The 26,878-nt window shown below is 41.9% G+C and overlaps 1 protein-coding gene and 1 non-coding gene across 4 annotated transcripts in view; one reads left to right on the top strand and one right to left on the bottom strand.

The window, feature by feature from the left end:
* The window catches only part of CACNB4 (calcium voltage-gated channel auxiliary subunit beta 4), a 255,237-nt gene that overhangs the window by 114,963 nt on the left and 113,396 nt on the right, over positions 1-26,878 (top strand). The gene's annotated exons all lie outside the window — the stretch shown is intronic.
* TRNAA-CGC (transfer RNA alanine (anticodon CGC)) lies at positions 24,369-24,441 on the bottom strand. The gene has a single exon. It is a non-coding gene; the product is annotated as a tRNA-Ala (tRNA).

The raw sequence follows: 26,878 nt of genomic DNA, 5'->3' as shown, positions 1-26,878 counted from the left end.
TGGATAGGTGTGGAGAGGCTTTTCTCAGACGCCCAGCTGCAGTCCGAGAATACACAGTCACTAAAAGCTGAGTACGGCGCTTCCTTTGGGGGGCTGGGGAAGCCACCCACATGTGTCCCACCTCTCTGTGCTGTTGAAAATGTCTTCGTGGGGTGTGCGGGGTTTTACCTGTCATAAGTCATTCTATTCAGTGTGTTGACACAGTCAGCCTGTAATAAGATCATCTCGCCTGGGGACTGATATTTTATTCTGAATAAGAACAAAGTGTTATTTGTACACTGTTAGCACCGCACCTCCCCGTAGCATGAGAGAGATTTTGGTACTGTGATGCGAGGCCTTTTCATAAGAATCTGGTCCAGAGGTAGATAGTCTACTCCGGGTACCCTAGATTTTTGCTGGTAACCTCTGTGTTTCACGTACTGTGTATATATACAGGGAGAGCGGGACAGGAGTCGTGCTGCAACACACTCAAGTCTGGGCGTTTTAGACTTGAGTCCTTTGGAGCCTGTTTGGACAAGTCCGTTAACTTCTGCTCTGGTTTCTAGGAGGGTAGTTAAGTGTCAGCATCATTTAGATTTGCAAGGAAGTACAAAAGACCTTTTGGTGTCCCATAGCAAGGCCCCGCACGGGAGTGGGAGGGTTCACACAGAATGTCACATCACTCCTTTTGTTGCCTTGACATGGATAATGGAGTGTGTGCTCCTGAGTGGGTCCACACCCAGCCCAGGTCAGTTACTTCCATCATGCACAGACTGTGACTATGTTGTCTTCTGTGGGAGGGTTGTCCCATTCCACCTTCCCCGCCTCCACTGGGTCTTCATGCAGCTCTTGATGGCCAAGATACTTTTCACTGGCTGAGCCCCCAATGTACACTATCTGTTTTTTATCTGATGCACAATTGATTTTGATAGATCTGCTCCTTGGTATACACATCTTATAAATGGATTCATTGTGTATTTTGATGTTTGTGAAATCACTGTAAGAACAGGTTTTTTCATTCAGCAGCGGTATTACACAAACAGTATGAGGGATGTTCTTATAGGGATAAATGGAAGAAGCAGATAAGTAGAAAAAGTTACCTAAAATCCACCCAGAGATAATTGCTGTTAACATATTACTGTGTATCCTTTCAGGCTGTCGTTGTACATGTATGTAAGTATGTCATTCTAAACCTGCTACTGTGTATTGCATTCTGTGAAGTCCTGTTCTCACTTGATAAGATATTGAGCACATGAGGACTAGACTGGCCTATGCAGGAGACGCTTTGCAAAATATAAAGTTCCTACATGGACCTTCTGGAATTTTGAGCATTTTAAATGAAATACAGATTCTTAAGAGTATTTTGTAAAGGGAAGCCAGGCTTAACTGCACATTAAATTAATAGCTGATTTCTCTGATACAATTTGTTCCTTTTCCAAATGCTTAAATCTGAATGTAGAGAGAGGGACCTGACCTTTTTCAATAAAAAAGATGATCAGGGGCTTCCCTGGTGGCGCAGTGGTTGAGAATCTGCCTGCTAATGCAGGGGACACGGGTTCGAGCCCTGGTCTGGGAAGATCCCACATGCCACGGAGCAGCTGGGCCCGTGAGCCAAACTACTGAGCCTGCGCGTCTGGAGCCTGTGCCCCCCAACGGGAGGGGCCGCGATAGTGAAAGGCCCGCGCACTGCGATGAAGAGCGGTCCCGCACCGCGATAAAGAGTGGCCCCCACTTGCCGTAACTAGAGAAAGCCCTCGCACGAACCGAAGACCCAACACAGCCAAAAACAAAAATAAATAAATAAATAAAGTAGCTATAAAAAAAAAAATGATCAGATCATAATCCAAGGCATTTACTAGGGAGGGAAATATATTCTTGTAAATGTTTTCAATCACAGAAAGGAGCCATAGTATATTTATTAACACTATTAGAACTCTTAAAGTGAAGGTAAATTTTACAAAATCTAATGGGTACGTATGTATTAAAGCACGTATGTAAATTTACATCTACTTACATATTATAAGGTAACTATATGTTAATTATTTAAACTATTCATTTTCTATAAGCTGTGTAACTGTGTTTGCCCATAGGTGTACACACACTGTACACCCTCGTACATTCATGGACATTCACGTATAGATATGATCCATGCTTTGCTAATTCATGGTTAATGCTAAGTGGGAGATTTCTGCCATAGAGCTTTTGGAGAAGGGAAACTAACTGCTTTTGACATAAAGATACCCAAGAGGGTTGAAAAGCAACACATCCCCAAGAGAATAAATGATTGCTACTTTCAAAGATTATAATAGAGTTATTAAATATGAAGATATGTCCTTGTGCTTGTTAGGAAGGAGGATAAATTTCAAACAGGAGGCTTTGTGTGTTTAGGGACCTTTGGAAAAACACTCTAGGGATAGTAAGGATTAGATTTCTTTTGGAAATGTTTAGACCAGAGGTCTTTATGGTTTGGTATATCAGAAGATCCCTTCTGGGGTTAAAAAGTCTTTCTGGCCTATTTCTAGAGAGTCAGGCCTGTTCTATGAAAGACTCCATCACTGGCCAGAGAGGAAAACCAAATGCTGCTTATGTGTAATAAATTTGACTAAGAAAATCAACTTGTTTTACTCAGTTGAGCAATTTTGGTGTTTGTCCCGAGTCTGTTAAGTAAGTGGTGAACAGAACCTTCTCTTCAATCAATCAGTTCTTAGCAGTATGTATTGAAATGATTTCTAGATGTAATTGTCGTGGAGCTAAAGAGAGAAATTCCTTAAATCTGGTCAGAACCCATGAATTTGCCTCTCCAAGGTCATCAGTCTTGCCTCTTTCTTGGTACTTTGCATTTTCGAGCGACAGAGGGAAGCATTAAGATCGATCCCCACCTTTCCTCAGGGGCTTCTGTATCTCCTTTCCTGCTGGTGTTCTGCTTCCTATTCGATTATGATGAGTCAATCAGGACTTTAGAATGTGGTCTTCTGACTCTATGTGTACACAGTGAACATTACATTATTCTGTGGTGTAAGATGTTCTGTAGGAAGGTCTTCAATAATGATGAAAAAAACATGCTTTTAGGGTGAAGGTGAGGAGGCACCCCATTGCCTTAGCCCTTCCCTTTCCATCAGAGTTCAGCTTGGATCTTCTTTCTGTGTGGACAGTTCTCATCATTCAGTTCACCATCTGCCTTAAACATCCCTTACCTAGGTAAACTAAGCCACCCAAGGAGGACAGGAGACATAACTGAATGTGTTAAGTTGTGTTCTTTTTCTTTCCTCTCCCACTGGTCCTTTACAATAATCATCAAGTCATGAGCTCAGATTTCCATGAAGCCAAGTTAAAAATTAAACCAAGAAAGCTACGTAGATAGAGACTCTGTATGCTGATCTAAATCAGGCTGACTTAGGTGCCTGTAATGTGTTTGCATCGGGCTGCGCAGACAGTAAATGCAGCAACAGCTGTTACACTGCTACCCAAGGTGAGGCCACGTGGAGCAGGTGCCTGGGATCTTACTTATTGAGGACGGAGCACTAGTAGTGTGCAAACTCAGGAGAGTTTACAGTTCACATAAAATAATGGGAAGCCGATTGGGAGCTGTAGATTTTTATACCTTGGACTTTGAACTTTTTAGGACTTTGAAGAGTCTATGATAAAACTGTGCAGCCCAGACAAAAGGAAGGTGACCCAGATAGCTCACATGGCAGTTTTTAAGATCTAAATAGACCAATCCTTGTTCTCACTATACATTTATGTATTCTTTTATAGCATAAATATGTGGTTTGAGCAATAAATACTTTTCTCTCTCTTAAGGTGCCACAATATCAGTACTTCCTATATCCTATTTTTTTCTTTTTCATCTGTTCTCAGAAATATTGAAAAGTCTCACATTTAAAACAGGATGTTTTGAATTTGCTTTCATTCCCTTTTCATTCAAGGGAATTGATCTAAGATCGTACATCTTAACATGAATATTGGCAGCTGCCAATTATTCAGGAGCTTGACTGTGTAGTTTGTGAATAACGTAGTCCTCTTATTTTGCCTTTTTTGTTCCTATTATTCTGTAATCCCTCTCTTCTTTTCAGCTTGAGCATCGTATAGGAAAAAGAATCTGACCTCCAGTGTTATTATTCTATTAGCAGATTTGTTGAAAAGTTCAGTGAGTGATAAGGTTGTAATTAAAAGTATCTCTCGGGGCTTCCCTGGTGGCTCAGTGGTTAAGAATCCGCCTGCCAATGCAGGGAACACGGGTTCGAGTCCTGGCCTGGGAAGATCCCACATGCCGCAGAGCAACTAAGCCCGTGCTCCACAACTACTGAGCCTGCGCTCTAGAGCCCAAGCTCACTGCAACTAGAGAAAGCCTGCGTGCAGCAACAAAGACCCAACGCAGCCAAAAGTAAATAAATAAAATAAATAAATTAAAAGTATCTCTCAATCATTTTTAACCTCCATAAAACTTAAAAAAATTTATCTTCTACTGAACATGGCTATGAGCTGGGGAAATGTCAGCTTTACTTTTTGTGTTTTGTATTATGAAACATGTGTATGTGGTGTACTAGTGTTGTGATTAAAAACAGAGACTCAGTCAGGATTGTCAGGGATTAAGTCCTGGCTTTCCACTTCCTAGCTTGTGGCCCTGGGTACATGTCTTAAATTTTCTGGGCCTCAGTTTCCATATTCCCGAAGTGTCAATGATAATGGAACCTGCATCTGGGGTGGTTTTGAAAATTAAATTAGTTAATATTTGTAAAGCTCTTAAAACATATACCGTAAGTGTTTTCTGCTATTAGTATTGTACATATAATGAATATACTTATGCTTTTGGGAACTAAGCATACTCCTTCCTTGGCAGGTTTTAATATTCCCACAAAATCCTGTGGTTTATTTTCAGAGTACTTGCATGGCTTTTGACAGTGATTTCCAAAAATATTATAGTAGTTGACAGGTGAAAATATGCACTAATCCCCTAAGGACTTACGATTGGTTGATTGGTTTGTTGTGTTTTCAGAAGAGGGGGTGGTAGCGCGTAATTGCTGGGAGTTGGAGGTTTTGGTCTTTGCCACTTACTAGCAGTGGCCTTGAGCAAGTCATGTAATCCCTCTAATCCTCAATATTTCCTCCTATAAAACAAAGAGGTTTGACTAGATAATTTCTAAGGTTTCTTCAAATCCAAAATTTTGTTCTGTTTGCTGATAAGCAATTTCTTCAGTTGGGGTACAAATGCCACCATATGCCATTTGCTTTTTGAAATGATCAATTACCATGGTGTTTTATGTATACTGACTAAGGGGTCAGGATTTGGACCTTGAGTCTTTTTTAGAATCTTTGAAGGAAGAAGGTGTGTGTGACACACATCTTTGAAAGGACTAGATGTTTGAAAAGGAAGATTTTTTTGTTTTTATCTTAGATTTTTAACTCTAGAAGCCAAAAAAGGATGCTTTTCCTATTGCTCATTTGCTTGCCAATACCCACAGTGCACTTCCAGACCACAGTGATTTGAGGTGGAAACATTTGAGTCTCATCTCTAAGAAAAAAAAAATCAAAGGCAAAAAAAAAGCTTTCTGAGAAGTAAGCTTCTCCTAATTCTTATTGATGATTGAGGAGAGGTATTTCTTCTTTAGATTATCTCTGTCTTTCCTTCTTAGTTGTACACTAGGGAAGTACTGACAAAAAAAGTTTAAATAATTGTTTTGTGATGGTTGTGACGTTTAATCATCAAGAATGTTTATTGTTTGGTGTTTTCTTGCTTTATAAACTTTTCTTCAGCTCAGCATTATTATCCTTTGGGATGTACTGAAAACAATAATCAGTCAATAGGAAAACCCCAGGAATAGAATAAATTCTAAGAGATATTCATTATTTTTTATAAAGTCATTCATTACTTTTAAAAGGAGTGACTGTGCCTGATTTGTTTGATTTTCCTCTATGATAAAGTGAAAGACCACCAAGATGAAAAAGTAAAGAATGTTTACTTCAGCCCCAAATCAGATATTCTCTTAAATAGTGTTTGAATGAAGTAAGAGTTGGAGGCAAATATTTATCAACAAGCTAGAAAAATGTGATGACCATCATGCTAAAATAGTTAGTGAGTAAACAAATTAGTTCCCCAGTTTATTTCCAAAGAGTCATTATTGATAGCTTAATATTTCAAATGATGTTCCAGAGATTAATGTCTTGGGGTTTATTTGATTCAATGGCTCTATTGATCCAAGAGGTAGAATTAAGAATTTATTATTAGACTTTCAAATAATCTCACATTTGATCATGTTGTTGTTGCTTAGAATATAGGGATGGAGTTATATATTTCTATTATGTAGGTGAAATTGATAAGGCAGGGAAGCACAGAACATTTCCTAGTTATCATGATGCACAGGGCCTGCTGTGAAGTGTGAAGATGCTGCAGAATAGAGTAAGGAATAAAACCACACAGGTCCGAAAATGCTATGTCGATACTTGATTTTATAAAGAAAAGATCCTTGATAGTCACATTTAATTATTAGCTAACTAAAAACCAAAAATTTGGTATATAAGACATGCTGTGTCTTTCTAGAGTCCCAATGTTAGTTTTCTTCTATATTGTAACAATTTCTGAGGTCATATAGTGTATTTTATTGACCCTGAGGCATATACCCCGTCACACACACATTTTGATACATCTAAAATGGGGCTACATCTTAAAAGTAATGGTATCTCATAGTTTTATTGGTAGCTTTTCCCCCTAGTGCTACATAATCTGATGATGAGTCTTAAAATCATTGTTATCTTAAATTCAGTGAAATGAAGTATTTAGGAAAAAATATTTAAGCAGTAAAAAACCATATAGTGTGAAAAATTTGTCTTCCTTGACTATCTCCCAAACTAGTCCCTTCCTCAAAGGTAGCTGTTCTTAGCAATTCAGTGGGTATCCATTCAGACCTTTTTTCTATACATTGATAGACATGGATATTTAGAAAAACATACTTACAAGCACATGTATGCTATTTGTAATTTAAAAAAATATAAATGAGATCATCATAAATATTATTCTGTGACTTGTCTTTCTTTACCTAAAAATGTACCATGGGTGTTTTTCCCTAACAATTTATTCTTTTTAATAACTGAATGACATAATGACTGTGTAGGGTGGATTTACCATAATGAATTTAGCCCATTGATAGATTTAGAATATTCCCCATTTTCAATCCTGCAGATAAATGCTATGGTTAATATTCTTACATATGAATCTTTGTATACACATGGAGCATTTCCCCAAAATGGTTTCCTAGAAGTGAAATTGCTGGGTTAGTACATTTTAAGATTTATAGATATTGGTGAGTATTGTAAAACATTTTTATATTAAAATAAATATAAACATTCTCTTTTGATTGATTGAGAATATAAACATTCTCTTTTGATTGATTGAGAATAAACCAAATTAGCTCAAAATTTTGTTGTGAAATATAAGACTTCAAAGAACTTTCTTGATCAAGGGAAGCAGCATTAGGCTGAGGCTTCCAGGTTCCATAAGAAGAATTTATTTACTCTCTGTTGTAATGTTACTTTAAAAAACTCACAAAGATTTGAGAAGTTGCACCCACCAACCCCCCACCCCCGCCCCTGCACTTCATTTCATAAATGAAAACACTGAGGTTCAAAAGCGGTGAGGCAACTTGTGCAGAATGACCCAGACAATTTGTGGTGGAACTGGCCCTGGAACCTCCTCACATCTCTTTCTAGAGCAGTGTTCTTTTTACAATGCTGAATACCAGGGTTAATAATATAAAAAATTGGAATAAACCACTGAAGGGTGATATAAGCAAGTTATTTTGTATGGTGCTTGCTTGACAGCTAACAAAACAGTTGGGAGTTGGGAGAATCTCCAAGATAGAGACTAGATTGCTCTCTGATGCAAATGGTGAGACCTTTATCTAACTTGGAATCCAGATTAAAGTTGCAATTTCTTTCAAGCTTTTTTGTTTGCTATTGCTTTCTGATACGATTTGAAATCCCCAGTCCTTGGCGGATTAAAATGATAGTGCAGCCATAAAACTTAAACGAACATTAAAAACTCAGTGTTAGAGAATGTCAGAAAGAGGTTTTGTGTTTTAGGAAAATGTTGGCGTCTTCATTATTTGTATGCAGGTCTTGATGACATTTGCACGTCGATGCTACATTTGGCCCTAGCCAAGAGTGACCAAAGTTCCATTTTTATTCTTTCTTATTTTCAGTTCATCTCCATGAGCTTCCAATCCAGGAAAACATTTGCATGATTCACTAGTGATATTTTTAAAAGGTAAAAATGGATAGCAATATTTGTCAAAGGTAAAAGGAAACGACACGTTCTGAGTAGGCGGGGCGAGAGGTCCTTGTATCAATCAGAATCTCTACAAACAGATAGCATCCTCAAATTAGGACAATTTGAGAGGGTTTAATAAATTGAAAAGGTGTTGGTAGGGTGTAAGGAAAGCACGAGGTCTGGTAACTGCAGAGCTGTTGCCACCCTTAGGCTTAATGGGACCAGAAAAGGGCATGGTTATGGAAACCTAGGAGGACTGAGTCCTGTCAAGAAGGCTACCTCGAGAAGGATGCAGCCAGCCTGAGGGCATCCCACGGGGAGGAAGCTAGGGGATAAATACCCTAAACTCATTCTCTCCCCTCACTCTGGACTCTGTTGGGGCTCCCACTGGCCAAACCCAACCAGAAGCCAAAGAGTAGGGCTTATAGGTCAGCCATGCAGTGTAAGAGTAGAGTGGGGAAGAGTGGAGGCTGATCTGGAGAGGACACTGCTTTCATGCACATTGTTATTGGGCCTTCTCTGAGTATATTCATGTCAACAGATGAAAGCATGTACTCGGAAGACATTCCTAAAACATACCTCTGAAGATGCCAGTGAAGCTCGAGGTGCTGCTGTTGGTCATTTTCTCTTTTTTTTTTCTTTTCTTTTGAAAATAAATTTATTTACTTATTTATCTATTTATCTATTTATTTATTTATTTATTTACGGCTGCATTGGGTCTTCGTTGATGTGTGCAGGCTTTCTCTAGTTACAGCAAGTGGGGACTACTCTTGATTGTGGTGCACGGGCTTCTCATTGCGGTGGCTTCTCTTGTTGCGGAGCTTGGACTCTAGGCGTGCGGGCTTCAGTAGCTGTGGCGCACGGGCTTAGTTGCTCCAGGGCATGTGGGATCTTCCTAGACCAGGGATCGAATCTGTGTTGCCTGCGTTGGCAGGCGGATTCTTAACCATTGTGCCACCAGGGAAGTCCCTTTTGGTCATTTTCTATTGGAGATGTGTGTTGCCCTTCATATGTGAAAATAGTTCTACTGAAAATGGTGACCTGGATTTTAATAGTGTTTTGTCTAAATTAAGATTTGGATTACTTCAACAAGGTCTAACAATGGGAGAAAATAAAAGATTTAAATATTAGTTTTGTAGAGAAAGCTTGAGAAGTTAAGCTGTGCGGGCTTCCACCACAATACACTAAGATCTCTGCAGATAATGAGCAGATATAGAAAAGCGTGGATGTGACCAGCTTATGGCTCAGCTCCGCTCCACTGTCATGGCTGAACCAGAATTAATTCTTAGGATCCCTCCTAACGTCATCACATTGTGATTCCCAGCACATAAAACAGTGGGAGGTTTGGTGGGAGTAAGGATTAGCGCTGGGAGATTTTACCGTTCTGATGACAGCCTCCTTATTAAAAGGTGTATTGACTTAGTGGAGTGGGGGTGGGAAGGCTAAGAGGAGTATTCCCTTTACAGTGTTAAAGCGGAAATTGTTTTGCGAGGTTATACGAAGCCCATGGAAAATACTAGCTTGGAGACCAGACTTTGCCATTTTTGGTAAAGCTAAACAGACCTCGTGTGTCTCTATTAAAAAGTCCATTTGACTGCTTGCCAGTTATGCAGTGTAAAATTTGTGAAAATCCATTGAGTTGCACATGTATATGGCATGTTTCTGTATGTGCCTTATACTTCAGCTAGAAGTTTTTAAGTCTCTTTTGGGGAAGCAAGTGAAACTAGTGGGATTCTGGAAACTGGGATAGGGATTAAGGTTAGGATGGGCATAATGAAGGCCCTTGCTTCCCATTGTTAGAGCCTGAGAAATATAGAGGGAGGAGATTCTTACACTGACTATGTGCTGGAGGTCCTGAGTTCAGAAGAGCTCTAATCCTTGACTGGTGGACCAGTTGGCCAAGGATGGGACACATGATTCATCACTGGGAGATGGGAAGACCATGCCCTTCCAGTGTCTGGAGCAGAACGTTCTCTTGTTGCTTGATGCTCCTCTTGGCCTTTTGCTTCACCACCCTCCCTGGGACAGATTACTCACTATACTGGTGGTTACCTACCATGTACGGTAGATGCCTCACCCCTCTAATAATGATGATTGCTAAGGTAAAGAGGACTCAGAGTAGATTTTCTCTCTGCCTCTAACAGTGTCTGCAGGGTCAGAACCAGGCTGTTTTCAGTGGTGAGAGCTGGTCCTTATGCTTACAGAACAGTGCCAGGGCATCAGCAGAGAGCCAGTTCAGACGATAAAGGATAAAATGATGATTGCCATGCGTCTCAGTTGAGGTTTATTTGAATAAAGTTCTAAGATTCAGATGTTTACTCTTGGAAGAGTGTGTGCTTGGTACATGGGTGTGCTCAACAGAGAGGTGCTGATTAAGTCTTTAAATATTAAAGCTAAGCTGGCAAACATATTACGTGAACACTAAGTGTTTTCATTTTGAAAATTTATCTACTTACAAAAAATATACATTATTTTTAGACATTAGTTTCTCATATTATTTTTATAGCTCTGATTCTTTAATTATTGCTACTACAGAGTGTTGTAGTGTTGTAAGCAGGTTGAGGTAGATCTTATAATTATTATAGATGCTTTCATCAGCTGTGGTATCTTGAATGGTGCGTGCATGCATGTGTGTGTGTGTGTTTTAAACCCCTTGGATCAAAGTTACAATATAAAGAACTATGCAAACTATGCAAGATATTATAACCATCAGGGTTTTCTTAGGACTGAGTAATATGTTGATAAGTGTGATATTGTTTTGCCCTGGTTTTGAAATATACACTGTATAAAGGTAGCTTTGAAAAAAGTTCTTCATGCCACATTCCAAAACTTAGTGGGGGTGAACTTCCCAAAATATTTTTTAAGAGAAAGGAAAAGAGAGAAGAATACAAAAAAGACAGAAAAATAATAAGGAAATGCATAGCTTAGTTTCTATGAATGTTTTGATTCATATCCCTTTTAAGTAAAATATGTTCTGACTGTAAGATGTGCAACTAGTTGTTAGATTTTTTGCTTGAGTGTTGCATTTACATAGAGTAGCTGGCTTTCAAAATGCCAGCCAGCAGCCAACTCAAATACTGAAGATTTGTCTAACTTAGTGACTAGTTTAGTAGGAAGATATCTTGAGGACGTTGCAGGGGAGGCACATATCAGATACCTAGTTCTGGAAACTCAGCCAGAATTTTGTCAGCGGTGATCTATCTGATTCTTAGGGTATTTGATTTTCATCTCCTAATTTAGGACTTGCAAAGATGCTGTGAGCATAAAACCTCACCTCCACATACTTAATAGAAGAGGATAATTTTGAAGTTCAAGATTGCCTTCCTGGAGAAAACTTGGGTATACCCATCAGGCTCTGAATGTAAACTATACCATTTCTTTTTTTTTTTAATTAAAAAAAAAATTGGGAGGGGGCGGGGATTCCCTGGCATTCTAGTGGTTAGGACTCTGCGCTTGCACTGCAGGGGTCACCAGTTCGAACCTTGGTCAGGGAACTAAGATCCCACAATTTAAAAAATTTTGTCCTGCAGTGTGGCCAAAAAAAAAAATTTTTTTTTGTTTAAAGTATAGTTGATTTACAATCAACTATTTGATTTCAGGTGTACAGCAAAGTGATGCAGTTATATACCATTTCTTTAGAAGTGTAAAAAGTGCCCACTATCCCCTAAGCATTTATGTTACAATAATTTCTGAGATTCCCCCAGCCAAAGACATGGATAGACTCTGGAAGCATTTCCCAATTTACTGATTGGGGCTTCTTCTGCGTCCTGATTCTCCAAAAAATTATTGGACCTTTCTGCAATACTGAGGGACAGATCAGACACTGATGGATAGTCCTTTTTATTGTACCTCCACATAATGACACTGGCCTCTAATTGCAAAGGAGTCCTTTATTGTAGATCATGTATTACATTTGTGTTCTGCAGAACACACTTTGGGGAAAATTATTTGCAGTAGGTAATTGGGGGCTATTGAAGGATTTTTAAAACGGAAAGTGGTATGATCAGATGTGCATTGGTCAGGGTGAAAGGTAGATTTGAGGAGAGGGAGAGTTCAGGCAAGGAGTCCAATTAGGAAGCTCTTGAAATAATACAGGTGTGAAATGATGGAGGCCTCAAGTAAGGCAGTAGCAGTGGGAATAGAGAAGGAGGTGAACTGAGAAATATTCAAGTCATAAAGGCAGCAGGTTTAACAACTAACTAACTTAGGAAGGGAGAGGAGTCTAGGATGAACCCCTCCACTCTGGTTTGGGTGACTGACTGGTTAGTTGTATGCTGCTGAGATTGGGAAGCTAGGCCATTTCTTCTGATGTCTTTTGAATTAACCCAAGGAGCTCAGGTTAGAAGCAGTGTCCAGGTTTTGAAGGCTTCAGTCTTCCAGCTGTTGATCTTGATTCGTGGCTAAGAAAATTACTTGGCTTCATCCCAAGGCTGTGAAATAGTTTTGTTTCAGAGATCTAGGACCCCCAGGGACCAGGAGCTGGCTGCAGAATAATTATGATCTAGCTGTCTCCATTCTGGGCCCTGTACCCATCCTGATAGACCCTATTATGTTTTCTCTGGAAACCAGAGAGGAAACATGCTGTATTCCCCTAGCCTTGGTCTTCAGGAACTTCTCAGCAAAGAAATCTTCAAATTGATTTTTAAACAACCCCTTCCTCAGTAAACGAGTATTATTCCAAGTGACAATCAGACTACACAGAAGGGCATTTGGGATATTGCTCAGATAGTAACCAGAAGGAAGTACTATTTAAAAAAATTTCATTCTCTTACATATGCTTCTTCTTCTGTTAAGAAGTAGAAGATAGTAATATTTTTCCAGAGTATCTCCGCTCTCTTAATTTTGTTAGGCATTTCTAGCCATTCGTTTAGTATGTTCACTGACATATGTGAAAGGAAAATGGGTCCCTAGTCAAGTAAGTTTGGTAATGACCACATTCAGTGCCCTTTCACGGCACACAGTAGGCCACTAAAGTCTCTTAGCATTCTGTGATAAATAAACCGATTAAATTTTATTTAACCCAAAGATATCCCAAAGTCATTTGATCTCAGAACCCATTTTTTTCCCCCCAGTGAATACCTATTAACTACTTGAAGAACTGGTATTCTGCAGAATGCAGCTGGGAGAAGGCTCATCTAGGTATTTACACCAAGTCACATATTTTCTGGGAATAATCTCATCATCTTAAATTGGGTGCATTTTGCAGGCAGGATGCAGTTAACATTAGATTGATATATATTTTCCCAGGCCTTCCTCTCAGAGACTTTGGTTCACTAGTTTGGGATGGGCCTTAGGATTTTCATTGTTGATATACACTTCTAAGGTGATTTTTGTGTAGCTACTTTGAGAAGTACTGGGTAAAATTATCGCCCTGATCAGCCAGTGTTTGTGACAGGGCACAGTACTTGGAGTTTCCCTTTTTTTCAGGTCTCTCTCCCTCTGGGTGGCAAGCCCTTTGAAGTAGGAGTGTCTTTTCTTATTCCTCTCCCTACCCTTGCCTAGCCTTGCTTGCCTGTGTACTTGCCCCAAGACAGACACTCAGTAAATGTTTACTGGAATGTATTGAAATTCAATAACCCTAATTCCTCCAGAAATCAAGAGGGACCTCGGGAATGGTCAGAAATGATTGAACATGGTGTATATGTCAGGGATTCCCTAGGGACATATATCCATGAGCAGCTACACAACTATTTTTTCTTTAAAAAACCAAAGTAAATTTAAAAATAGAGGTTAGCAGACTTCCCTTTTAGCACAGTGGTTAAGAATCCGCCTGCCAATGCAGGAGACATGGGTTCGAGCCCTGGTCCGGGAAGATCCCACATGCCACGGAGCAGCTAAGCCTGTGCGCCACAACTACTGAGCCTGCACTCTAGAGCCCGTGAGCCACAATTACTGACCCTGTGTGCCACAACTGCTGAAGCCCGTGCGCCTGGAGCCCATGCTCCACAACAAGAGAAGCCACTACAATGAGAAGCCTGCTCACCGCAACGAAGAGTATCCCCCGGTCGCCGCAACTAGAGAAAGACCGTGTGCAGCAACCAAGACCCAATGCAGCCAAAAATAAATAAATAAATAAATTAATTAATTAATTAAAAAAAAATAGAGGTTAGCAGGTTTAGGAAATCAGAAGGCCTATATTTGTAAAAGAGCCAGAGTGTGGTAAGGGAAACTCAGTCTTCTCCCCATATATTTCCAACTGGGCTATATTGATTGTAAACAGAGTGGTGACAATGTAAGTTTCCCCCCACACCAGACTCCTAGACCCTACTCCGTGGAGCCCACCTCTTTCAAGAGTTTTTTTTGTTTTTTGTTTTTACTAGAAGCTTTATTGAGATATAATTCATATAGCATACAATTCACTCATTTACAGTATATAGTTCCATGGTTTTAGTGTATTCAGAGTGGTGCAATCATCATATCCCCCCAGAAGGAAATCTCATAGCCATTATCAGTCACTCCCCATTACCCCCCAACTTTCCCAGCCCTAGGCTGTCTCTATGGATTTACCTGTTCTGGACATTTCATATATATGGAATCAGTCATACGATATGTGACCTTTTGTGACTGCCTTCTTTCACTGAACATGATGTTTTCAGGCTTCATCCATGTTGTAGCATATATCAGCATTTATTTCTTCTTGTTGCCAAATAATATTCCATTGTATGGATATAAACTATTTATCTGTTCATCCACTGATGGACATTTGGGTTCTTTCACTGTTTGGCTGTTATGAATAATGTACAAGTTTGTGTGTGTATATGAAACTTAATAGTTTCTTGACCAGTCACTTTAAAATGTAAGCCATTTTTTTTGAATTGGAGTAAAATTGCTTTACAATGTTGTGTTAGTTTCTGCTGTACAATGAAGTGAATCAGCTCTATGTATACCTATGTCCCCTCCCTCTTGGACCTCCCTCCCCCCCCACCCCCTTTCCACCCATTTAGGTCATCACAGAGCACCGAGCTGAGCTCCCTGTGCTATACGGCAGGTTCCCACTAGCTATCTATTTTACACATGGTAGTGTATTTATGTCAAACCTAATCTCACAATTCATCCCACCTTCCCCTTAGCCCCATGTCCACATGTGCATTCTCTACGTCTGTGTCTCTATTCCTGCCCTACAAATAGGTTCATCTGTACCATTTTTCTAGATTCCACATATATGCCTTAATATACGGTGTTTGTGTTTCTCTTTCTGGCTTACTTCGCTCTGTATGACAGACTCTAGGTCCATCCACATCTCTACAAATGACCCAATTTCATTCCTTTTTATGGCTGAGTAATATTCCATTGTATATATGTACCACATCTTCTTCATGCATTCATCTATCGTTGGACATTTAGGTTGTTTCCATGTCCTGGCTATTGTAAATAGTGCTGCAGTGAACATTGGGGTACATGTGTCCTTTTGAATTACGGTTTTCTCTGGGTATATGCCCAGTAGTGGGACTGCTGGGTCATTTGGTAGTTCTAGTTTTAGTTTTTTAAGGAACCTCCATACTGTTCTCTCCATAGTGGCTGTATCAATTTACATTCCCGCTAACAGTGTGAGAGGGTTCCCTTTTCTCCGCACCCTCTCCAGCATTTATTGTTTGTAGATTTTTAATGATGGCCATTCTGACTGGTGTGAGGTGATACCTCATTGTAGTTTTGATTTACATTTCTCTAATAATTAGTGATGTTGAGCATCTTTTCATGTGCCTCTTGGCCATCTGTATGTCTTCTTTGGAGAAATGTCTATTTAGGTCTTCCACCCATTTTTAATAATTTGAGATATACTAAAGATATGTTGAAGATTCAAGGTATTTTTGAACCCTACTCCACTGACCTATATGGTCATATCTCAGCTATTTCCATGTAACTCTGCTCTAGGCAGTGTGGTCCCCTCCCAGTTGCATGAATAGGCAGTGTTCAATCCCAAGTGTGAGAATTGTGGACACCGTTCCCTTTTTGGGGGGAAGCTCCACCCCCCTTTAGAGCTTTCACACTGCACAAGGTCCAGCTCTTATTCCATTCCTCTTGTGAGGCTCTTCCCAGCGTTTCCACACTCTTCGGAATTCACGTGGCAGCATCTGTCCCACTCACCTGGCGCTGACCACCTGCAGCCCTGTATAGCTTTGTCACTGTTTCATGCGTCTGTGTCTTATCTCTGCAGGTGTGAGATGCTGGCAGGCAAGAATCAAATCCTACCATTCTTTTGCGCCTCCCTTACCCCAGCCACAACTACACAAGGGTTAGAGAGAAATGGATACTGAATAAGTGGATGCTATAGCTCAAAGCCTCTGTGACATCAGTGTTCCCCATGCAGAGTAAAATGGGACTGGTTTGCAAGTGAGGAATTGACGGGAGTCATCGATTGAACCAGGTGCAGCTCTGAAATTGTGAGGGGCTCATTTAAAGAGTTGCGTACTTGTCACAGAAAATGCGGAAAGGCGTTCTGTTTAGAAATAATCTTGTCTGAACATCGTATATTCTCTTCATTTCTTCTTACTTGTTCTCATTTGCAAGGACATGTTCAGGGACATTGTCCTGAAAATAGGATCCTTGCAACTTCCTCTCTTTTATTTCCAAGTTCAGATCATAATTTAGCGGCTCTATCATTATCAGAGCCATTATGTCTGTGATGGCCATAGACCGTCATTTCCGTGACTTCACTAACAAGGTCAGGTCTTTGAATGAGCCCCACACAAACAGACCTTCTCATGTTCATCTCTAAAGCCAAATGGAAACCAAAAAGAAAAAATTATGAAAAATCAGAAAAGTATAATAATTTGAAACAGAACAAAGATACTTGTTTTTCTGGCATTTGGCAATGAAAATTTCAGCCATTTTCCTATAAAACCTTCTCTCTAGATATTTCTCTGTGGATGAAAGTATTAAACAAATCATCCCAGTTCTTTCTTTATGAGCTAGTTGTGAAAAGGTCCATGGGAATAATTCTGCCTAAATAAAATTACTATTTCATAGCCTTAATTTTTCTGTGATGTTGAAAAGAGCTACAGACTAGGACAGTAGCTGTTGGTCACTGCTACCCTGGTTTAGAATGAGGGGCTGGCTGAGGGTTGTAGAGACAGACTGTACGTTATAGTGAAGCTGCGGCTGTTACTTATTATGTCAGGGCCACACTGGTTTGCTTGGTCACAGCTGTAATGGGTAGAACAATGGTAGATCCCTTCAACAAGAATGTGTCTTTGGATCCCCGGCATCATTCATGTAAAGACAGGGGTCATCTGGGTGACTTCCTTAAATTCCTACCGTGCAAATATGTTGACATGTTTGTTCAACAGATAGAATTTGTTGTGAAGGCATGAGCTTTGTAAATTAATCCTAGAACTATTTATTGGTGGCCTTTGTACAGAGCAAGTTATTAAGTCAGAATGTTACCAAAGAATTGTTTACAGATATGTTTTTTTTTCTGAGCATCCAAATGAACAGTTAGTGAGTACCTATGGCATGCCTAACACTATACTAGGAGTGGTAACCCCTTAGAGTTATAGAGATAGAAGGTGTCACAGTATGGAAATGCTTAGGGTTAAGTGAAGAGGACCAGATCCATGCACATGAAACAACCAGGAGGGACCATAGAATAATGGGATGGGCTTTATTTTTGCAGAAAGAATTGGATTCACCACAGTGCTTGCCGTTTACTATCTGTTTGGATTTGGACAAATTATTTACCTCTCTGAGTCTATTTTCTTATCAGTAAAGTGGGGTAATAATATCCTTACAAGGTTATTGTGGTGATGAAATCAATCAAATAACATACATAAAAAGATAAAGTTCCAACACATAGTAGTTTAATAAAATTTAGATACTATTATTAATTGGAAGACAGCTTAGGGTGACTGAAACCAGGTCCAGGAGAATTGGTATAGAGTCTAAACATAGGCACAAAAGGAATTGGGAAGCATAAAAAGACTTTGGAGGCATGGAATTAGCCTGTATAATTTCATAAATGTAATAATATCTAAGCCAGACTACAGTAACCATAGAAATAGTTACCATGTGTTATAGGCCAAAATTGTTGTAATTGCTCGATGTGAATTTTTTTCCCCTTAATTTTCACAATAACCTTATGATGTAGATACTTTTATCATCCATTTCCTAGGCGTAGAAAATGTTAAATGATTTGTCCAACGTCGCGCAGCTAGTAAATGATGGAACCAGGGTTTGAATCCAAGTGTCTGACTCAGAGCCACTTCCTAAAACAGGGAAGCGAGGGGTTAGGGTGGCTAGAAAGGCAGAGATGGCAGATCAGCTGAAGAAACAGAACCACAGGAGAAACACTAGGCAAGATATTGGCAGACTAATAAAGATGGGGACCTGCTGGTGATCAGGCATGGCAGTGAGGGTTGGGACAGATCTGTAGGCAGAAGGGAGCCACTTCCTCTCAAGGTGGAACTTTATAGCATCTGGAGGAGTCCTGGGAATGTGGTGGTCTCACCTGACTGCATCTGCTGCATCTTTGAGTTCTACTGATAATGACCGAGCCACTTCACATACCTTTCCTGTGTCAGGGCAGAACCTTTCATCTCATCTGAGTCGTTCCTTAATTTCCTTACGTTTAGGGCAGAATTGCATTCCAGGAACCCACCTGATACGCACTTTTCTTCTCTAAACATGCCCTGTCCTCTCTTTTCCACGAGCCATCCATGCACTCATCCGTCTATTCATTCAACCAGGCCTGAACACTTGAAGACTGTGCTGGCAAAGGGACGAACATAGTCAGAAACGGTTTTTCATCCTTCTCACACAATTCCCTAAAATGTACCCCCTATTCCTGGGTCTATAAATATTTCAAATTTTTTTTTTTTTTTTTTGGCTGTGTTGGGTCTTCGTTTCTGTGCGAGGGCTTTCTCTAGTTGCGGCAAGTGGGGTACAACACTCTTCATCGTGGTGCGCAGGCCTCTCACTATCGCGGCCTCTCTTGTTGCGGAGCACAGGCTCCAGACGCGCAGGCTCAGTAGTTGTGGCTCACGGGCCCAGTTGCTCCGTGGCATGTGGGATCTTCCGAGACCAGGGCTCGAACCCGTGTCCCCTGCATTGGCAGGCAGATTCTCAACCACTGCGCCACCAGGGAAGCCCCTATTTCAAATATTTTTGAGCACAGTGCCAGAATGTGAACCAACTACATCACTAAACGTGCTGTTAGTTTAGTCGACATCCCCACCCCACCTCCACCTCTCCCCATAGCAGTCCTTTTTTGATGAAGGAATCTGCATTCTGGTTCATGCTCCTCTCTTCTGAGGGGGTGGGGCAGCCCTTTAAGTCCTGGACTAGCTGCTTCTGCGGTCCTATTATTCGGGGCTTTTAGACTTCTATGGCGAATTATTACCCAGTTTTAAATGTACCTTGTGCCTATTTACACTTCCTTTGTGCTTTCTTTTTAAGTGTCTGGGAAACAGGATCCATTTTGCCACCTTCCCTGGAGATCACCTGTCTACAGAAGTGGGGTGTGGTAAGGGGACAGGAGAAAGAGGAGGCTCCCGGGCAAGGGGGGGACTTTCAGAGATCTTTTCCAGCCGGTACTTGCCCTTTTCTGTCATACATAGAGCTATCTAAGAGTGGGCTGTATTTTATAGAAACAGTGCCCTCCCCCTCCAAATTCTGTTTCTAGCTGCCTCTTCCAAATAATAGTTACTCTTCATTGAAGGCTTACTATGAACCATGAGCTATTTCGTTGTTTATGCTGATTAGTTGGTATTCATATCACACCACTTATCAAACAATTTGAATATTTCCCGGCACTTTCTGAATACTCTACATGACATATATCATTTATTTCTCACAAGAGCAGATGAGCTATGAGGTAGGTGTAATTATCCCTATTTTACAGATGAGAAAACTGAGGCATAGAGAGGATAAATAACTTCTCATGGTCACACAGTTAGTCCATGGCAGTATCCATGTTCATACCCAGAGCCTCCAGGCCTTTCTAGCGTGCAATGCTACTTTCCAAGCCCTAGAAAGCCCCTTTTCAGTGCTTGGTGCAACTAAGTCATGTCTTGCTGCTTTGTTTACTAGATGCAGGCTCTCAGAATGCCTCCTTCTCGGAGACCGGAGGAGGGAGGTTTAATCAGCTTCCTTGTGCACAGCACTCCAGCCTCTTCATTAGTCTTTTCTGTAGGAAGAAACAGAGGCGCAGCCGTGGCAGAAGCCAGACACTGCAGTCTACAAACGTCTCTCGAGCCACTTCCCCCAAAGCCTGCTGTGCATGTTTCTGCAATGGGACCTAAGCTTTCTTCCCATGCACGGACTTCTTGTTGCCCTGATCTATGGTATATTGCATTCTCTTAAACTATCAGATTCCACCACTCAAAGGAGCAAACTGAAACCTGTTCTCGCTTACCTCCCTGATTCTGCTGGCTCCTCTAAACTCTCAGCACCCTTAAGGGAAATTGAAAAATGTGATCATCCGTGGCTGTGTGCCAACTCTGGAGGGCTTGCTCTGGTCAGCTCCATCCTTATAACACTTCAGTTATCAGGACATTGATTATATGGGGAACAGGGTTGGAGAAAGAGGAGAGTGAAATTGGATCATCAGGTTTTCAAAAAATTTTTTTTAATTGAGGTGAAATTTATATAACATAAAATTAACCATAGTACATTCATAATGTTGTGCAACTACCACCTCTATCTAGTTCTAAAACATTTCCTCACTCCAAAATAAAACCCAGTACTCATTAAGCAGTTACTCAGCACTCCCCCCTCCCCCTCCTCCTACCCTGGGTATCCACCAATCTGCTTTCTATTTCTGTGAATTTACTTTTTCTAGTATCTCATACAAATAGAGTTATACGACATGGCCTTTTGTGTCTGGCTTCCTTCACTTAGCAGAATGGAGATTCATCCATATTGTAGCATGTATCAGTACTTCATTTGTTTTCATGGCTGAATAATATTCCATTCCATGGATATATCACATTCATCCATGAATGGACATTTGCGCTGTTTTCAACTTTTGCTGCTAGAAACATTTTTTTTTAATTAATTAATTAGTTTATTTATTTATTTTTGGCTGCCTTGGGTCTTCTTTGCTGCACACGGGCTTTCTCTCTAGTTGCGGCGAGCGGGGGCTACTCTTCGTTGTGGTGCGCCGGCTTCTCACTGCGATGGCTTCTCCTGTTGCGGAGCACGGGCTCTAGGCGCATGGGCTTCAGTAGTCGTGGCATGTGGGCTCAGTAGTTGTGGCACACGGGCTTAAGTTGCTCCGTGGCACGTGGGATCTTCCCGGACCAGGGCTTGAACCCGTGTTCCCCTCATTAACAGGCGGATTCTTGACCACTGGACCACCAGGGAAGTCCCTAGAAACATTTTTGGATAAGTGTTCGTTTGAGTACTTGTTTTCAGTTCTTGGGGTATGTACCTAGGAGTGGAATTGCTGGGTCATATGGTAATTCCATGTTTAACTTTTTGAGGAACTGCCAAACTGTTTTCCGCAGGGCCTGAAACATGGGTCGTTGGTTTTGGTAGAGAACTTCAGGGCAGACATCATGAAGACAGGAAAGCACATATGACTCTGTCTCTATAGAAAGTCTATACATCTTGGGACAAGACTGAAAATGTACAGTAGGATGTCTTCTAGGGACCAATACTGAGCAATAAAAAATATAGCTGTATGTGTATGTATGGGGGCAGAGATTTTCTTATGTCTCCCCCATTCCATCTCCCACTGGGATTATTGAGATAACCTCTTTGCTGGTCACTTTCCCTCTGCCATTGTCCCTCACCAGTCTTTCCCTTGGAGTGGTTCGCTCTCGGAATTATCTTTTTAAAGTGCAGATCTCGTCTTGTTACTCACCTACTTAAAATCCTTAAGTGGTGCCCCATGGCCTTCAGAATACATTGCAGATCCCTCTCCTTGGTGCATCAGGACCTTTCCTCCTTGGTCCTTGCTGGGGTCTTCAGCTTCAGCTTCTGCTACACCCACAGGCATCATCATCCTTAGACGACATTACCTACCTGTAGGTCCCCAATGGCTCATGCTCTTACACCTTCTTGCCTTAGCACATGTTCCCTCCTCTGCCCACAGGGCTAACGGTTACATCTCCTTCCAGGCTCCGCTCAAACACTGAATCCTACCAGAGGTCTCTCATGACTCCCCGGCCTGAACTTTGGTACTCCCCACTGTATTTTCATGGCTTCTTTACAGCTTTTACTAGGCTTCACAAGGATAGGGACCATTACTCTGTTTGGTTCATTGTGCGTCTCAAACACCCACAACAGTGCTTGGCACAAAGGAGCTCTCAAAATAGGTCCTGACTGATGAGGTCAGGATGGCATTTTTCATTTTGTTGTCAATCTGACAGGTAGTAGGTATCAACTAAATTCATTTGAATGAAAGATAAGGTGGAAGAGAAGAGGAAGGGGCGAGCGAGGGAGGGTAGGAAGAAGACATAGGAGAAAGAGAGATGGAGAAGAGGAAAGAAGAAAGCAGGAGAGGCAAAGAAACAACAAAAAAGATGAAAAAGAGAGCGGATAAAAGAGTGGAAGAATGAATGAAACTGAGGAAGGCAGAGAGGATGCCTAGCTTCAAAAAAGTGTAGCCATTTATGCTACAAATTTCAAGCTTATTACATTCAAACATGTGCTTGCGTATTAGAAGGATGGAGGGCTTCAAGTCTTGGGATGAATGCCCCCTCACCCTGATCTCATCGCATTTCATGTCCATTCTGCACAGGGCCAGGGGCGTGAGGACTAGGATTTTCCAGATCCCTGAGGGTATAAGACACCTGGCAGGAATAGCTGCTTCCATTAGTCCCATCATCCTTAGTCTGTTTGGGGGACCTCTGGGTCAGAGCACGTAAAGGGGCATTTGAGATCAAAGCGGGAGTGGCTGTCTTCTGCTCAGCCTAAGCGGCCGTCCTTTGCTTACATAGCACACGTTATGTAATTTGCACTTTGCAAGCAGCTGCTAGGTGATGCCGCTACCTTCTGGCTCTGCAGTGACAGAAGAAAGGCTCACTTAGGAAATGCTGGCATGGGACTAGGAAGGCTTTTTAAATTCAGGTCTCTACGGAGAAAATGACACCAGGTTCCTTCCTAGTTTCTCGTAAGGGAGTTTTAAGCAGCTAATCTAAATGCAATAAATGCCCTGGTGACAGGCTCCTTCCTCCCTACCCACATCGCTCCATGCATGCCAAAAGGTGGAGGAGCAGGAAGGCCTCCGGGTCAGTCACTGGTCTCCTAAGGGCCTGAGCTCCTAAATGGAGCATCAGAATGCCCTCACGTACCTCCGGCAGCCCTGGCCAGGAAAAGACTCCTCAAGGTACCCCTTCTGCACTCTTTCGTTGGCCTTTTCTCCCATTTTAAGGCTACTGCTGCTTGTTTCTGTAAACCAGCAACTAGTCAGCCAACAAATTGACCTTCTCAAAACAGTGATTAAAATCTGATCTCATGTGTCTCACTCCTGGGCTCTGTGTCGGGGCAGGTGCCTGCAGACCGTGTTGGGTGGGCTCAGAGAAGGCGAGTGGAGTTGGCGGTACTCACTCCCAATTAGAAGTGTCTCCTGTCAGAGCCAGAAGACCTCATGGCTTTTCACAAATCAAAGAAACTTCTCCTTGCAAAGGGAGCCCTGAGGTAAATGCTTCCAGAAGCACCTTTGGAAGTGCATAGACATTTTCAGGCCACGCAGGAACTGTTTCTACAGTGGTTTATTCTCTGTGTGATCCAGAACCCCTGCAGCAGGGATTCTCAAAGTGTGGTCCGCAGACCACTCTGCGGTAGAATCCTCTGGGGAGCTGGTTAGAAATGCAGTTTCTGGATTCAGCATCCACTAGGGGAAGCAGGAAGCACCATCTTTACAAGCACTGCAGATGATTCTTTGCATGCCGAACACCAGAGCCACAGTCTTACAGGTTTACAGAGCAGCACATCTTGAAAGGCAAGCCCCAGACATCTCCTGTGTACACACCTGCAGAGTTCCTTCTCTGTGTCTCACCCGGGTGACCCCCTGGTCCAGGATGATGCGACCAAACACACAGCACCTGCTGCTGGCTGTAGAGGGCACTTCTGGAGCTCTGATTTAAGCCATTCTTTTCAGCTGGGTTGCTTGTTTTGTTTTGTTTTTAGTGTTTATTTATTTATTTGGCTGCGCCGGGTCTTAGTTGTGGCATACGGGATCTATTTCCCTGGCCAGGGATCGAACCTGGGCCCCCTGCATTGCGAGCTCGGAGTCTAAACCACTGGACCACCAGGGAAGTCCCCTGGGTTGCTTTTTTTGATGACTGCTCTTTTCTTCATATTGGCCGCATACGGAATGTTTTTCATGCAGTGTCTCTCCTTGGGGGATTGGACTGAAACCAAATCTCAGGCTGTGAGTACGTGTCGCTACGAGGATTTGTGGCACAGGGCACCAGGATTTACTTGGACTTTGTTTTCAGACCGGTACCGGTCCGTGGCCTGTTAGGAACCGGGCCACACAGCAGGAGGTGAGCGGTAGACAAGCGAGCGTAGCTTCATCTGCCGCTCCGCATCGCTCCCCATCGTCCTCATTACCCCCTGAACCATCCCCCCACCCCCGTCCATGAAAAAATTGTCTTCCACAAAACTGGTCCCTGGTGCCAAAAGGTTGGGGTCCGCTGTTCTGAAGGACTCAGAATTGCCACAGTCCTTCAGAGTCCTAATCTTACTTCTTTAAGGATCTATAGAAGAGATCCTCACAACAGTGGTAAAGTACCCTCCACGTAAGGATGGTTTCTGATAAAATGGAGAGGGAGAAACAGCCTCTCTCTGGGACCGTTGTTTCCTTCCTCTTTCTCTCCTCCCTGTTGGGCATGCTCACCCCCTGTCCACCTCATTCTGCCTGATGCCAAATGCTCATCAGGAGCACTTGGCTGGTCAGGACACATCCGGAAGCTCTGATCTTCTTCTGACCGCTGATTGCCCGTCAGAACTAATCTGTCATGTGGCTCGTGTTCTCAGAAGTTTGCTAAGCTAAGGATGTAATTGTAATGCTAATGATTTAAACCAACCCGGCAACTCTCGGGTAACATCTGCATCTCAGTAACAACCTCATTGAAGTGAATGATGTAGGAATTTGAGGCCCCTTAGGGCAACACATGGCGAACCAGGAAGGTTGGTCTCTGAAGTCTCATTCTGCCTGTTCTCTGTGTAAGGCCACCCTGCAAGAGGTAGTCCTGGGATAGAATAGTCTTCAAAACCTGAGTATTTTTTTTTGTCCCACGTGGCTTTCCTTTTGATGAACTTTCAGTTTAGTGGAAAAGTTGAGAAATTGTTTTAACCAACAAATTCATTGAGGCACCTGCAGAAAATTAACTTGGTGCGCACAGTGTGGGGTTCTCCGCTAGTAGAACTTCCAATAAATATTGAACTTAGTCCCAGTGAGTGACTGAGATACTGAGCAAAGGTATTAAACAATGCCCAGGTTATTGACCCAAAAACTAAAGGAGACCCATGATCTGTGTATTAGTCTGCCTGGCCTGCCATAGCAAAATACCACTTCAGCAACAGCAATGTATTCTCTCACGGCTCCAGAGGCCAGAAGTGCAAGATCGAGGTGCCAGCAGAGCTGGTTCCTGGTGAGGTCTCTCTTCTTGGATTGTGGATGGTACCATCTCACTGTGTCCGCACGTGGCATTTCCTCTGTGTGGCTGCACCCCTGGTGTCTGCTCCTCTTCTTCTAAGGACACCAGTCCTATTGGATTAGGACTCCTAATGACCCTGGTTAACCTTAATTACCTTATTATTAACCAGATACGTTAGGGATTAGGGCTTCCATGTATGAATTCTGGGGGATACAGTTCAGTCCATAACAATCTGGGAGGCAGAACTTCCTACTTCAGGGCTTGGTTCTGTCACTGGTTTGCCTCATGAGTAAAAGATAATTCTAAACCTTGTTAAATGGGTAATCTGTACAGTAGCCTGATACAGTTGTTCCAGTCAGTGGACAATGTGGCGTAGTCTAACTTGGGCTCAGCTCGCCTATGCTTAGGTTTCCCGAATCCATAGCTCAAGACCGTGGGTGGTTGTTCTTGAGTGTCTATGTGTGCGTCTAACTGAAGCTTACAGCCATATAACGTAAAGTGATTATAGCAGAGGAAAATTCTGTGGGGAGCAGAGCTGTTGCAGAGTGACAAAACAGGTGTCCACTCCACCGTAAACTATTTCTTCCACTCTTGGTGATCTTGGAACATCAGATCTTGGACCCTGAGGACAGCTGTGTTTGGCGCAGTTGTCCCCCCGCCTGGATCTCTTTCCTCTCTTGGTTTTCTGGATACACATTGTCCAGGGTCTTCTGCTTCTCTGATCCCTCCTGTATCACCTTTGCTGTCTTCTCTTCCACCTTGGAATCCCTTACCACTTGCTCTTTCCTAACATTTAATTTAGACCTTGATCTTTTTTCTCTTTTCTCATTTTTTTTTCTTTAAGAGTCCCTCTGTTTCTCCACTTCAGCCATCAGCTTTATTCCAATAAATCTCGAATCTTTATCTCTATCTGTGATGTATCATCCAGTCTCCGGTACCACAGGCCTGATTGCCTACCAGCCCTTTCCACTTGAGTCTCTTGTTATCACTTCGGTTCCAGTAACTCAAATAAGCTTATGCCTTTACTCCATCTCCCATAAAGTTGCTAATGACTAAATCCTGACAGCTTTTCTTGTACTATGTATTATGC

The sequence above is a fragment of the Balaenoptera acutorostrata genome, chromosome 8 (genome assembly GCF_949987535.1).
Source record: "Balaenoptera acutorostrata chromosome 8, mBalAcu1.1, whole genome shotgun sequence".
NCBI classification, from domain to species: domain Eukaryota; kingdom Metazoa; phylum Chordata; class Mammalia; order Artiodactyla; family Balaenopteridae; genus Balaenoptera; species Balaenoptera acutorostrata.
Note: the sequence above shows the minus strand (reverse complement) of the source record. Positions and strands in the feature narration are given on the sequence as shown.